The sequence below is a fragment of the Somniosus microcephalus genome, chromosome 11 (genome assembly GCF_052327205.1).
Source record: "Somniosus microcephalus isolate GS21.2 chromosome 11, FLI_Smic_1.0, whole genome shotgun sequence".
NCBI lineage: Eukaryota > Metazoa > Chordata > Chondrichthyes > Squaliformes > Somniosidae > Somniosus > Somniosus microcephalus.
This window is the reverse complement of record NC_140997.1, coordinates 93866900-93880426: the sequence shown is the minus strand read 5'-3', so window position 1 is coordinate 93880426 and position 13527 is coordinate 93866900. Positions and strand designations below refer to the sequence as shown.

At 45.5% G+C, this 13527-nt stretch overlaps 1 protein-coding gene and 1 non-coding gene across 13 annotated transcripts in view; one reads left to right on the top strand and one right to left on the bottom strand.

The window, feature by feature from the left end:
- Positions 1-1428: 1428 nt before the first annotated feature.
- On the bottom strand, positions 1429-1510 carry trnal-uag (transfer RNA leucine (anticodon UAG)). Its single transcript has one exon. It is a non-coding gene; the product is annotated as a tRNA-Leu (tRNA).
- Positions 1511-1559: 49 nt separating this feature from the next.
- The window catches only part of eef2k (eukaryotic elongation factor 2 kinase), a 69743-nt gene continuing 57775 nt past the window's right edge, over positions 1560-13527 (top strand). For 6 of the 12 annotated variants that reach the window (XM_086001064.1, XM_086001065.1, XM_086001063.1 and 3 more), the window contains exons 1-2: positions 1561-1671; positions 6079-6161. The gene's annotated coding sequence lies outside the window, so the exon portion shown is untranslated. The other 6 variants (XR_015079984.1, XM_086001055.1, XM_086001056.1 and 3 more) reach the window with 6 other exon arrangements.

The window sequence follows — 13527 nt, the reverse complement described above, 5'->3', positions numbered from 1 at the left end:
ATACTGGCTTCATTGACTGCTGCTCTGCATTGGTTGGACATGTTGAAGTGTTGAGAGTCCAAGATCTTCATCCTCAGTTATTTCAACACCATTCCTGGAGTCAATATGCCAGCATTAAAGTGTGACTACGATCCATCTGACTATAATGAAATTTCTTCTGGCCTCTTGCGCATCCCCAATTTCCGTTGATCCACCATTGGCGGTCGCACCTTCAGCTGCCTAGGCCCTAAGCTCCAGAATTACCTCCCTAAACCTCTCTGCTTCTCTACCTCACTCTCAGTCTTTAAGACGCTCCTTAAAACCTACGTCACCAGTCCTAATAACTCTTATGTGGCTCAGTGTCAAATTTTGTCTGATAACACTCCTGTGAAGTGCCTTGGGACCTTTTACTATGCTAAAGGCACGATATAAAGGCAAGTTGTTGTTATTTACACAATCTTCATAGAATCATAGAAATTTACAGCACAGAAGGTGGCCATTTGGCCCATCATGTCTGTGCCGACAGGAAAAGAGCGATCCAGCCTAATCCCAATTTCCAGCTCTTGGTCCGTAGCCTTGTAGGTTTTGGCACTTCAAGTGCATATCCAAGTACTTTTTAAATGCGATGAGGGTTTCTGCCTCTACCACCCTTTCAGGCAGTGAGGTCCAGACCCCCACCACCTATTGGGTGAAAAAATTTCTCCTCAACTCCCCTCTAATCCTTCTACCAATTACTTTAAATCAATGCCCCCTGGTTATCAACCCCTCTGCTAGGGGAAATAGGTCCTTTCTATTCCCTCTATCTAGGCCCCTCATAATTTTATACACCTCAATCAAGTCTCCCCTCAGCCTCCTCTGTTCCAAAGAAAACAACCCCAGCCTATCCAATCTTTCCTCATAGCTAAAATTCTCCAGTCCTGGCAACATCCTTGTAAATCTCCTCTTTACCCTCGCTAGTGCATCTTTCCTGTAATGTGGTGACCAGAACTGTACACAGTACTCTTGCTGTGGCCTAACTAGTGTTTTACACAGTTCAAGCATAACCTCACTGCTTTTATATTCTAATGTCTCGGCCAATAAAGGAAAGTATCCCGTATACCTTCTTAACCACCTTATCTACCCGTCCTGCTACCTTCAGGGATCTGTGGACATGCACTCCAAGGTCCCTCTGATCCTCTGCACTTCTCAGTAGCCTATCATTTATTGTGTATTCCTCACCTTGTTAGCTCTCCTCAAATGCATTACTTTGCACTTCTCCGGATTGAACTTTTCTGTCCACCTCACCACTCCAATATTATTTCCATGCATTTACTTTTAGGTGTGAAATTGAAAATAACTAGCTGAGTATGAAATATCATTTTTGACCTTTTATATAAAATTTAATGGTAAATAAAGAAAGTTAAAGTTAATCATTACTCTTTTTGAAGCATAATTTTAAAAAGAAAACACTGGCAGCGGTGGGATTCGAACCCACGCCATCGAAATGACTGGAGCCTAAATCCAGCGCCTTAGACCACTCGGCCACGCTACCACGGTGGGAAATGCGCTTCTCAGCCGTTATTTCCCCGTCACCGCGCAACCGCAGTGCCTACAGCCCAAGCAGAGGCCGCGCCTTTGGCCCGCGGTTACCACAGCGTCCTGGGAGCGGCGCTCGGGCCTGGGCCTTCGCTCCATACGAACCCCGGTTTGTCGGTAGGTTGATCGTTTAGTGTTTGGGTGGTTGTTTCCTGTCGGCCCTGGAAGCGGTGGACAAGGGGGGAGAGGGAAAGGCCGGCCAACGGGAGTGCCACAGGACGAATCTAGGTACCCTTAGAAAAAGACTTACATTTCTATAGTGCCTTTCACGACCACCAGACGTCTCAAAGCGCTTTACAGCCAATGAAGTACTTTTGAAGTGGAGTCACTGTTGTAATGTGGGAAACGCGGCAGCCAATTTGCGCACAGCAAGCTCCCACAAACAGCAATGAGATAATGACCAAATAATCTGTTTTTGTTCTGTTGGTTGAGGGATAAATATTGACCAGAACACTGGGGAGAACTCCCCTTTGGGCTGCTATCAGGAGGTTCTAGTCAGCAGAGAGTGAACAACACTTAGGAACAGGAGGAGGAGGCCATTCAGTCCTTCACTGATGAGATGGTTGAGCTGTGACCAAACTCCATGTTAGCTGTGGTGGAGGCGACAACCCAGGAATCATTTAAGAAAAAAACAACTCGATGGGGGGGAGGGTAGGATTGTTCTGGATGGGTGGATTAAGATGGGCCGACTGTCCTTCCTCAGCCATAATTATCTTGTGATCTGAGCGGGGGGAGGCATATACCATATGGTGTGCCAGGAACAAGGGGGTATAGGCTAACGCTGGTGAAAGGAAAGTTCAAGACAAATGTCAGGAAGAACTTCACTCAAAGTGTTGTGATCAACCCTTGGAATGGCCCTTCAAGTAGGGTAGTGGAGGCGAGAACCTTAAATTCATTCATGGTTCAGTATCCAGGACTACGCATAGAATGATACAGCACAGAAGGAGACCATTCGGCCCGTTGTGCCTGTGCTGGCTCTTTGAAAGAGCTCTCCAACTAGTCCCACTCCCCTGCTCTTTCCTCACAGCCCTGTAAATCATGTCCCTTCAAGTTTTTATCTAATTCCCTTTTGAAAGTTACTATTAAATCTGCTTCCACCGCCCTTTCAGGCAGCACATGCCAGATGAAGATAGTTTATGTTGAGTATGAGTGTGGCAGAACAATTGAAACTCGTGTTGTGTGGAACTACAATTACTTGCATTTACATAGTGCCTTTAACGTAGTAAAATGTCCCAAAGCGCTTCACAGGAGTGATTATTGAACAACATTTGACATCGAGCCACCGATATTAGGACAGGTGACCAGAAGCTTGGTCAAAGAGGTTGGTTTTGAGGAGTGCCTTAAAAGAGCAGAGAGAGGCGGAGAGGTTTAGGGAGGGAGGGAATTCCAGAGCTTGGGGTCTAAGCAGTTGAAGGCACAGTCAACAATGGTAAGCGAAGAAAATCGGAGATGCGCAAAGATCTCAGAGGGTTGAGAGATGCACAGAGATCTCAGAGGTGGTTTTGGAGATAGGGAAGGGGCAAGACTGTGGAGGGAACTTGGTATGATGAGAGAGTTTGTAAGCCACGAGTGCAAGAAATGTCTCCAGGTAGAATTCTTGGCAGATGGAAGAAATTGCAGGGATATGGGGAAAGAGTGGGGGAGTGGGTCTTATTGGATTGCTCTTCGAAAGAGCCGGCACAGACCTGATGGGCCAAATGGCCTCCTGTGCTGTACTATTCTTTGATTTTATGATCACAACAACTCGCTGTTTAAAAAAAATGTTTCCTCGTGTTGCCTCTGGTACTTTTGCCAATCACCTGTGTCCTCTGATTGCTGACCCTCCTGCCACTGGAAACTGTTTCTCATTGACCCTATCAAAACCATTCATGATTTTGAACACCCCTATCAGATCTCCTCTTAACCTTCTCTACTCTAAGGAGAACAACCTTATGTCGTGAAAAGCGCTATATATATGCAAAATCTTTCTTTTCTAAATAATGCATTTTACTGTAATTAATTTGCATGGTCACTTACTGTTCAGTACTGGTGTTTGGCAGTTTAAGCTTGAAACTAGGTATAGTGTTGAAGCGACATTCTGTTGCTTCTTTAAGTTCAGGAGGATCCTGTGGTGGCATGGGATAGAATCAGTAACTAAAGCAATTTATAGAAGTTTTATGTTTGTTTCTCGGGCATGCTATCAAATTTATATAGCTGTCTGGGGCAAGTATAAAAATGCTCAAGAATGTAGACAGTGAGGGTTCTTATTCGAAAGCAGTCTGAAACAAAGAAACTGAAAGTATATCTAGATTAAAAGAGTAAATAGACTCCAGAACATAACTGACCTGTTTCCTATTTCCACACTTGCAGGAGTGGACCTGTGCACAGTGTTTTATTTAGCTCCCACTGTCCTCCTGTGATGCTGTGGGCAAAGGGTGGATCCTTAAGTAACTGCTTACATAGGATTAGTGATGCTGGGGGGCAGCTGTTTATTTAGCCACTTATGGATCCTTATGGCCAAGTCTTTGCTGTAAAATCACCAGCAGAGGATCAAGTTTGACGAAATGTCAGATGATACAATAGTCAAAATAGCATTTTTGCTTACGCTCTTAAATCAGAGGTGAGATGAGAGTGACTGCCCTTGACATCAGGCAGCATTTGACCGAGTGTGGTATCAAGGAGCCCGAGTAAAACTGAAGTCAATGGGAATCAGGGGAAAACACTCCCCTGGCTGGAGTCATACCTAGCACAAAGGAAGATGGTTGTGGTGATTGAAGGTCAATCATCACAGCCCCAAGACATCGCTGCAGGAGTTCCTCAGGGCAGTGTCTGTCCTAGGCCCAACCAGCTTCAGCTGCTTCATCAATGACCTTCCCTCCAACATAAGGTCAGAAATGGGGATGTTCACTGATGACTGAACAGTGTTCAGCGCCATTCACAACTCCTCAGATAATGAAGCAGTCCATGCCCGCATGCAACAAGACCTGGACGACGTTCAGGCTTGGGCTGCTAAGTGGCAAGTAACATTTGCGCCACAGAAGTGCCAGGCAATGACTATCTCCAACAAGCAAGAGTCTAACCACCTCCCCTTGACATTCAACGGCATTGCCATCGCTGAATCCCCCACCATCAACATCCTGAGGGGTCACCATTGGCCAGAAACTTAACTGGACCAGCCACATAAATACTGTGGCAACAAGAGCAGGTCAGAGGCTAGGTATTCTGCAGTGAGTGTCTCACCTCCTGACTCCCCAAAGCCTTTCCACCATCTACAAGGCATAAGTAAGGAGTGTGATGTAATACTCTCCACTTACCTGGATGAGTGCAGCTGCAACAACACTCAAGAAGCTCGACACCATCCAGGACAAAGCAGCCTGTTTGATTGGCACCCCATCCAGCACCTTAAACATTCACTCCCTCCACCTCCGGCTTACCGTGGCTGCAGTGTGTACCATCTACAAGATGCACTGCAGCAACTCGCCAAGGCTTCTTTGGCAGCACCTCCCTAACCCGCGACCTCTTCCACCTAAAAGGACAAGGGCAGCAGGCGCATGGGAACACCATCACCTCCAAGTTCCCCTCCAAGTCACACACCTTCTTGACTTGGAAGTATATCGCCGATCCTTCATCGTCGCTGGGTCAAAATCCTGGAACTCCCTCCCTAACAGCACTGTGGGAGTACCTTCACCACACGGACTGCAGCGGTTCAAGAAGGCGGCTCACCACCATCTTCTCGAGGGCAATTAGGGATGGGCAATAAATCTGGCCTTGCCAGCGACACTCAGATCCCATAAACTAATTTTTAAAAAGTCGGGTCTTGGAAATTTGACATTGAGTGGGGTAGCAGTAATTTAATTCACTGCAGCAGAACAGGATCTTGTAAATAAACAAGTTGCATTTATACAGTGCCTTTAATGTAGTAAAGCCTCCCAAGGCGCTTCACAGGAGCATTATCAAACAAAATCTGACACTGAGCCACATAAGGAGAGATTAGGCACAGATGACCAAAAGCTTGGGCCAAAGAGGTAGGTTTTAAGGAGCGTCTTAAAGGAGGAGAGAGAGATAGAGAGGTTGAGGGAGGAAATTCCAGAGTTTAGGGTCCAGGCAGCTGAAGGCACAGCTGCCAGTGGTGGAGTGATCAAAATCAGGGTATGCTCAAGAGGCCAGAATTGGAGGAGCGCAGAGATCTCGGGGTTGGGGGGGTCGTTGTGGGGCTGAAGGAAATTACAGAGATGGGACCATCTCAGCAATCATTGTGTAAAAGAGATGAGACTTGCAGATTGTTGATTTGTGCAGGGGGTGGGGTCCAAAAACACTTTTCTCCTCTCTTTCACAGTAGGAGAACGATCCTTTGGCTGGGTTGACTCTTCTAGTCGAAAGGGCTAAATATGGTTACAGCGTACAGGAAGGAATGGTGTCACATTTTGTGTATTATAGCTATTTTCCAAGTTGTGTTATGAACACCCATAATAAATCAAGTACACCTCCATCTACAGAATATTGGCTACAACACTGAACAATAAGTATTGTACTTTTATATTTCAGGAGCCTATTCCCGCTGAAGGAGCAGGGAGCACTGATATCTGGGGATGCTGTCAGAGATGCTTCCACTTCCCAAGTTGTTCGTGGTGAGTTTGGACTATCGTGGGCTACATGCTGCATGCTGAAGGCTCCCTGGGCAGTCACTGCTGCTGTGAGTTTTACCCAACTCTGTTCTAATAACAATGGAGTTGGCTCGTGTGATGCATAAACACTGGCATAGACCAGAATGGTCTGGGCACAAGGGCGAAAGTGCTGTAAATTTGAATGAATTCTATGAATTTATTTGTTGAATTTGACGGTGGCTACAGTTTAAAACTGGTAGCATTGAGAGCTGCATATGCCGTCAGTCTTTGGTTCATACCTTTAATTTGATTCACGAAGTAAGTCAGTTTAAGCGTTTCTATTTATTTTTTGGGTGGCAGATTAATAACTACTGCAATTTGAAGCACATTAATGTTCAAGAGGTCACAGATTATGGCCTGGCATATTATGTGAACATTGTGTTGTTCTTCTTCTTCTTAGGCAGTCCCTCGGAACCGAGGATGACTTGCTTCCACATTAAAAATGAGTTCGCAGGTGACTGATGAGTCCAGTATGGGACCTACAGTCTCTGTCACAGGTGGGGCAGACGGTGGTTGAAGGGGCGGGTGGGTGGGGTGCTTGGGTTGACATGCGCTGCCTGCGCTTGGCTTCCACTTGCTCCCGGCGAAGAGACTCGAGGTGTGCGGCGCCTTCCCGGATGCTTCTCTTCCACTTTGTGCGGTCTTGGGCCAGGGATTCCCAGGTGTCGGTGGGAATGTTACACTTTTTCAAGGAGGCTTTGAGGGTGTCCTTGAAGCGTTTCCTCTGCCCACCTGGGGCTCTCTTGCCGTGCCGGAGCTCCGAATAGAGCGCTTGTTTTGGGAATCTCGTATCGGGCATGCGGACAATGTGACCCGTCCATCGGAGCTGATTGAGCGTGGTCAGAGCTTCGCTGCTGGGGATGTTGGCCTGAGCAAGAACACTGACGTTGGTGCGCCTATCCATTGTGTGCAGCTGTGACATTTGACTTGTTTGCCTCGTGCTGTAACTTTCACCCTTATGTAGTGACCATTAAGAACAGTAAATGCAGCTAAATAAATGGACATTTCCAAACTGAAAATTCACTGTATGGATTAAGAGTTGCCAAGCACAGTGACTTATTGAGATTTTACAAAGCAGGGATTTTTGGCTTTGAATGTGGTATGATTTAGTCTGACAAAGCTTTTTCCTTGTAAATCAATCATAATGGCAGTCATGGAATGGGGGCAGATTTGCTGATTTTTCTTAAGGGAAGGGGAAGTATAAGAACAATTTCCATTTATATAGCGCCTTTAACATAGTAAAATATCCCAAGGCGCTTCACAGGAGCGTTATCAAACCAAATTTAACACCGTGCCACATACGGAGATATTAGGACAGGTTGGGAAAAGAGCTAGGATTTAAGGAGAGTCTTAAAGGAGGAGAGAGAGGTAGAGAGGCGGAGAGGTTTAGGGAGGGAATTCCAGAGCTTAGGGTCCAGGCAGCTGAAGGCACGGACACCAATGGTGGAGCGATTAAAATCGGGAATGCACAAGAGATCAGAATTGGAGGAGCGCAGAAATCTCTGAGGGTTGTAGGAGGTTACAGAGATAGGAAGCGGCGAGGCCATGGAATGAATTGAAAAAATGAATGAGAATTTTAAAATTGAGCTTTTAATACCAAAATAGTAAGGCCCGTAGTAAAGATAGTCAGTTTAACTGAGCATTACCTTTAGAAATGTATTTCTTCATAAAGTCCGAAGCCACACTGCTCGATCCCTGATACCTGTACATATTACCACAAACCACAATCCTGTCTGGGAGAATTTGCAGCGGATTGGCAGGGGTTTTTAAAAATAAAGACTTGAAAGATAGACCTTCATTTATATAGCACCTTTCACGACCTTGGGACGTTCCAAAGTGCTTAACAGCCAATGAAGTATTTTTGGAGTGTAGTCACTGTTGTAATGTGGGAAATGCGGCAGCCAATTTGTGCACAGCAAGCTCCCACACACAGCAATGAGATAATGACCAGATACCTGTTTTAGTGATGTTGGTTGAGGGATAAATATTGGCCAGGACACTGGGAAGAACTCTCCTGCTCTTCTTCGAAATACCGTGGAACTTGAATGTAGGAAGTATGATTAAGAAGTTTGCAGATGATACAAAAATTGGCCGTGTGGTTGATAATGAAGAAGAAAGCTGCAGACTGCAGGAAAATATCAATGGACTGGTCAGGTGGGCAGAACAGAGGCAAATGGAATTTAATCTGGAAAAGTGTGAGGTAATGCAGTTGGGGAGGGCTAACAAGGCATGGGAATACACAATAAATGGTAGGACACTGAGAAGTGTAGAGGATCAGAGGGACCTTGGAGTGCATGTCCACAGATCCCTGAAGGTAGCAGGCCAAGTAGATAAGGTGGTTAAGAAGGCATACGGGATACTTGCCTTCATAGAAACATAGAAGATAGGAGCAGGAGTAGGCCATTCGGCCCCTCGAGCCTGCTCCACCATTCAATGATATCATGGCTGATCATCCAAACTCAGTACCCTGTCCCTTCCTTCTCTCCATATCCCTTGATCCCTTTAACCTTAAAAAATATATTTAACTCCTTCTTGAATATATTTAATGAATTGGCCTCAACTGCCTTCTGTGGTAGAGAATTCCACAGGTTCACCACTCTCTGGGTGAAGAAATTCCTCCTCATCTCTGTCCTAAATGGCTTACCCCTTATCCTTAGACTGTGACCCCTGGTTCTGGACTCCCCGACCATCGGGAACATCCCTCCTGCATCTAGTCTGTCTAATCCTGTTAGAATTTTATAAGTTTCGATGAGATCCCCTCTCATTCTTCTAAACTCCAGCGAGTATAAGCCCAATCGACCCAATCTCTCCTCATACGTCATTCCTGCCATCCCAGGTATCAGCCTGGTGAATCTTCGCTGCACTCCCTCCATGGCAAGAACATCCTTCCTCAGATATTAGCTGAGGCATAAAATATAAGAGCAGGGAGGTTATGCTTGAACTGTATAAAACACTAGTTAGGCCGTAGCTAGAGTACTGTGTGCAGTTCTGGTCACCATATTACAGGAAAGATGTGATTGCACTTGTGAGGGTGCAGAGGAGATTTACGAGGATGTTGCCTGGGCTGGGGAATTTTAGCTATGAGGAAAGATTGGATAGGCTGGGGTTGTTTTTCTTTAGAACAGAGGAGGCTGAGGGGAGACCTAATTGAGGTGTATAAAATTATGAGGGGCCTAGATAGAGTGGATAGCCAGGACCTATTTCCCTTAGCAGAAGGGTCAATAACCAAGGGTCATAGATTTAATGTAATTGGTCGGAGGTTTAGAGGGGAGTTGAGGAGAAATGTTTTCACCCAGAGGGTGGTGGGGGTCTGGAACTCACTGCCTGAAAGGGTGGTAGAGGCAGAAACCCTCATCGCATTTAAAAATACTTGGATATGCACTTGAAGTGCTGTAACCTGCAGGGCTACGGACCAAGTGCTGGGAAGTGGGATTAGGCTGGATCACTCTTTTCAGCCGGCGTGGACAAGATGGGCCGAATGGCCGCCTTCTGTGCTGTAAATTTCTATGATTCTATGATCTGTTATGTCCACCTGAGACGGAAGAAAGGGCCTCAGTTTAACAGTGGCTATGCTTCAAAAGTACTTCAGTTTGGCAGTAAGGATCATGAGGTTGTGAAAGGCTCTACATAAATGCAAGTCTCTTAACAAAAGAGGGAGCCTGACTATGGCAGTGTCAATAAAACAGTTGTGATAACACTGTCTCTTTAAAAAGGCACTGGTTTCACGGAAATGTGGTCAATTTTTTTTGAGGAGTCTTATTTAAGTCGATATGATTTGCAAGCACAGTGCAATTTACATGGTTGCGTGGAATTAAACAAATACGGGGTGTGTGGGGGAGTTTGAAAACACCCTTTTAATAAAGAGGAAGATCCTTTAACTTGCTGCTGAACAATATATGTGACACGGGGCGGCTGTAAGTATTGCAGAACCGTCTCGCACAGGTTTTCTGATTTAAATGCAGCCCAACAACACTTGAGGTTTTTGCTGTCCGTTCTCTTGATGTCTCTCCAGCGACAGGCGCACGCTGGGTGTGCGGGAGGGGTTTGCAATGAATGTGCTGTTGTCAGTGAGCGATGTTCCTGTTGGAGCTGTGTACGTGCAGTGAAACGGGCGCGCTGTGGACTGAGTACACTTGCCGAAGCCAAGCCCTCCTCCTGGGCGGGTCGGCGCCGCGTGTGTGTGTGGGGAAGGGTACAAGCTGGATGTCTCTTCCACGCCTTCCCTCCCCCTCCGAGTCAGCCTGCGAGCAGCGAGGCCCTCTTCACATTGGCATTCAGCTACGTGGGATTTCATGCAATTGCACAGCCGTTCCCTGCCTCCGCTGTCATTTGGTGGTTGTCAGATTCCAAGTCTTGCGGTAAGCGGCTGTCACTTTCAAGTCCGCTACCACGTTGTCGGCCGATCTTGTATCGATTTATGTTTCTTTGCAGAATCTTGGTCGATTGTAACTGCCTTTAGGAGCTGTGCATTCGATGCTTGCTGCAGCTTATATAATATGGACGCAATCCAGAGTAGTAAACAGCTTCGTCTCTGTACTATATATACCGTGCAAGTGGAACAGTACGTGCATATAAAATATCTGCAACAGTTTCTTTGCACAGTTTCAATAGTGCCACTAAAGTAGGGGTTTTAAATTCAAGAATAGCAAGTAGTGAAATATTGCAAACAAGCAACAATTTTTGGGAAGATGTTTGAAGACTGCACCAGTGCTGCTTGCGATAAAACCAGGAACAACACCCGCCACTTGTTTAGTTTTTAAGCATGGTATTACAAATACATTTGCATTTTGTGTTTATCTTGTGTTTCATTATTAGTAACTAGTTAGACAGAATTATTTTCTTTGGAGAAAAGAGGTTGAAGAAGCCTCGATCCAGCTCCTTCAAGAGCATGGAGCAGGGCAGAGGGGGGTGGGGAGGCAATGTGGATGTAAACAGGTTATCTCATTCCAATTACCAGTGTGAAGTACAAAATAACAACAGAAAATGCTGGAAAAACTCAGCAGGCCAGGCAACATCCGTGGAGAGAAATTAGAGTCGACGTTTCGGGTGAACCCTTTTTCAAAACTGGAAAGGAAATGAAATAGATCGAAAGGCAGGGCTGCGATAGAACAAAAGAAGTAAAGAGACATTAAGAGGTACATTTTTACTTATATTTTTTTCCACCCCTTTGTTTTGGGTCTTCCCTCCCCCCCCCCCTTCCTTTTTTTTCTCTCTCCCACATGGCAGCTGTCTCCCATCCTGCCAGTACACTTCACACCTAATCTCAGCCGTCTTTTGTCTCCACTTGTCCTATTACCATCTCGTCTGGTTTTGAATACCTCTTAATGTCTCTTTTACTTCTTTTGTTCTATCGCAGCCCTGCCTTTCGATCTATTTTATTTCCTTTCCAGTTTTGAAACGTCGACTCTAATTTCTCTTCACGGATGTTGCCTGGCCTGCTGAGTTTTTCCAGCATTTTCTGTTGTTATTTCGGATTTCCAGCATCTGCAGTATTTTGCTATCGTACTAGTGTAAAGTACAAAACTGGCAACCTTGGAGTGCGAACAGCAGGGAGAACTCCCATCACCCCACAGAGCACTTGTATTTATATAGCAAAAGCAAAATACTGCGGATGCTGGAAATCGGAAATAAAAACAGAAAATGCTGGAAATATTCAGCAGGTCAGGCAGCATCGGTGGAGAGAGAAACAGAGTCAACGTTTCAGGTCGATGACGTCTTCATTGCTTTCTGTCTCCATTCTCGTGTTTGATCAGGTATCTACCAAAACTTGCCATCTTTTGTTTCTTAATTTGTCCCATTACCATCTCCTTTTGCCTTGCACCATCTCTTAATGTCTCTTAATCTCTCCTGCCTTCCATGCTATCACAGACCTTCCCTTTTGTTCTTTCCTCCCCCCTTTCCCTGCCCCTGCACTTGCTTAAAAACCTGTTCGATCTCCAGCTTTTTCCAGTTCTGACGAAGGGTCATCAACCTGAAACGTTAACTCTGTTTCTCTCTCCACAGATGCTGCCTGACCTGCTGAGTATTTCCAGCATTTTCTGTATTTCTATAGCGCCTTTCACGATCTCAGGACGTCCCAAAGCGCTTTGCAGCCAATTAAGTACTTTTGGAGTGTAGTCACTGTTAGTGTAAGAAACGCGGCAGCCAATTTACAAACAGCAAGCTCCTGCAAACAGCACTGTGATATTGGCCAGATAATCTGTTTTAGTGATGTTGATTGAGGGATAAATATTGGCCAGGACACCGGGGGTAACATCCCTGATCTTCTTCGAAATAGTGCCATGGGATCTTTTACGCCCACCTGAGAGAGTAGATGGGGCCTCAGTTTAACATCTCATCCGAAAGACGGCCCCTCCGACAGTGTAGCACTCCCTCAGTACTGCACTGGAGTGTCAGCCTGGATTTTTGTGCTCAAGTCTCTGGAGTGGGACTTGAACCCACAACCTTCTGACTCGGAGACAAGAACGCTACCCACTGAACCAGTACTTATCGGAAATACACTCCCGTCAGAGTGTTGTTGCTGATTAACTCTGTTAAGAAGGAAGTTGCTGAATATCTGATTGAGAAAGGTTTGCCTGTTAGAAGACTAAGTGGAGTAGTTGGAAAAGAAATTAACACTAAAAGATAAAAGTAGAGGTGAAATTAAAGAAGATAAAATTACATCGAATTACGTAGATAAAATAGTTGAATTATGAAGCGAGTATTCATTGGTGAAGACAACACTAACTTGCTGTCCAGTTTCTGTCGCACTGCCAGTATCCTGGAGGATTTTGAAGTCAGCAGTGCGGGGGGTACTTGATAAATGGGGGGTAAGATTTAATGCGAACAAAACCCAAGGCCCGAATGTATATATCCTAAGATGCTGAGGGATACCAGAAAGAACCCAAGAAAGAAATAACTTGTATTTCTATAGCAACTTTGACAGTCTCAGGAAATCCTAAAATACTTTGCAGCCAATTAGAGAAATGTAGCAGCCAATTAGCACGCAGCAAGGTCCCACAAACAGCAACGAGATGAATAACCAGATAACCGGTTTTTGTTTTTGTTGATGTTGGTTGAGGGATAAATATTGACCAAAACACTGGGAGAACTCCTCTGCTCTTCTTCGGATAGTGCCATGGGATCTTTTATATCCACCGGAGAGGGCAGACAGGGCCTCGGTTTAAAGACGGCACCTCCGACAGTGCAGCACTCCCTTAGTACTGCACTGATGGGTCAGATTAGAGTATATGCTTAAGTCACTGGAGTGGGACTCAAACACACGACTTTCTGACTGAGGCGAGAGTGCTGCCCACTGAATAGCACCACAGAAACAATGTGTGGGACACTG